The sequence below is a fragment of the Propithecus coquereli genome, unplaced genomic scaffold (genome assembly GCF_000956105.1).
Source record: "Propithecus coquereli isolate 6110/MARCELLA unplaced genomic scaffold, Pcoq_1.0 Scaffold1906, whole genome shotgun sequence".
Lineage (NCBI taxonomy): Eukaryota > Metazoa > Chordata > Mammalia > Primates > Indriidae > Propithecus > Propithecus coquereli.
In genome coordinates, this window is record NW_012143924.1 from 29,201 (window position 1) to 31,025 (window position 1,825).

Below are 1,825 nucleotides of genomic sequence, written 5' to 3' on the forward strand. Positions count from 1 at the left end.
TGTTCCTGTGCTTTTTTTGGTGGGATTTTTAATTACTAATTTCTTTGATTTCTTTACTTGTTTATTCAGATTTTCTATTTCTAGTCTGTATTTCTTCCTGATTCATTTTCAGCAATTTATGTCTTTCTAGGAAGTTGTCTATTTCATAAGTTTTTTTTTAATTTGTTGCAATAAAGATTATCATAGTAGCCCCTTATAATCTTTTGATTTCTCTAAGGTTGATACTGATATGCCCACTTCCATTCCTGATTTTGGTCATTTGTATGTCTTCCCTTTATTTCTTGGTCAGTCTGGCTAAAAGATTGCCAATTTAAAGAAATCTTTTCAAAGAAGGAACATACGGTTTCACTGATTTTTGTCATAGCCTTTGTTTTCTAATTCATCGATTTCTACTTTAATCTTTATTATTTCCTTTCTTTACTTGCTTTGCATTAAATTTGCTCTTCCTTTTTCTGGTTTACTTAGTTTATTTCTTTTTTTTTTTTGCCACTGCTTTATCACCTAATGGTTTCCTTAGTTTAAAGCTTCAATTATTGATTTCAGAACTTTCTTCTTTTCTAGTATGAGCATATATTTCTTTCATCTTTCCTCTAATCCCTACTTTAGCTGCACCCTAAAATTTCATTTGAATGGTGTGGAGATGAGGGGAAACTTGGCCTTTCCCCCATTGGCTAAAAGATCAACTCACAATTAAGGCACATTAGTAAGAGAAAGTTTCTTTACCATGCAAATGGGGAGAATCAGAATGATTACCCAGTATCCCGGTGGGATGGAGATATTTACATACCTGCCTCTCAGAGGGGTGGAGGAATTGAAGAGTATAGGTAATTCTGTTTAGGGGCAATAAATGGTTGCTAGGGAAAGGATGACAGAATGAACAGATGGGGGGAAACTGATTGACTGTAAATTAACCTGAGAGACAGGTATTATGTTTAAAATAACTTGGGCCAGGTCTGGGTGCATTCTTGATTTTCTTTCTGGGAATATATTGAGATAACAGGGAAGGGAAGGGAATTCCATTGTACTTTTTGATGGATCAGTATGGTTTATGCAGATAGAGGGCAAGCCTCTTCCAAGGACATGTTAACTTCTAAGAGCCTTTAATTCAAAAAATATTCTTTATACCAAGAAATCATACTTTGGGGTGGAATTTCCTGAGTTCCTTCAATGGGAACATCTTGCAAAAGTATAATTAAATTTCAAAACCACGTTATTGATATTGACATTGATACAATCCACTGACCTTGTTCATATTTCCCCAGTTTGCTTGTACTCATTTGTTTGTATATGTGTGTGCATTTAGTTCTATACATTTTTATGACATGTGCAGATTCATAGTTTCATGTATCCACTATCAGAGTCAAGATACAGAACAATCCCAGCGCCATAAGATTCTATTTTGTTACCCTTTTATAACCACACCAACCTTCTCATCCCCACCCCTGGCAACTACTAATCTGTCCTCCATATCTATAATTTTGTCATTTTAGGAATGTTACATAAATTGAAAAATACACTACATAATTTGGGGGAATTGGCTTTCTTTCATTCAGTATAATTCCCAAGTCATTGTGTCTATCCATAGAATATTCATTTTTATTGCTGAGTTATATTTCATGGTTTGGATGTGCCTTAGTTTGTTTAACTATTCACCCATTAAAGTATGACTGGGTTATTTTCAGTTTAGAGCTGTTATGAATAAAGTTTCTACGAACAATCCTGTGAAGTTTTTATGTGAACATGCTTCCATTTCTCTTGGATATGCCTGAGTGCAGTTGCTGGGTTATTTGGTGATTGTCTATTTAGTTTTATAAGAAACTGACAG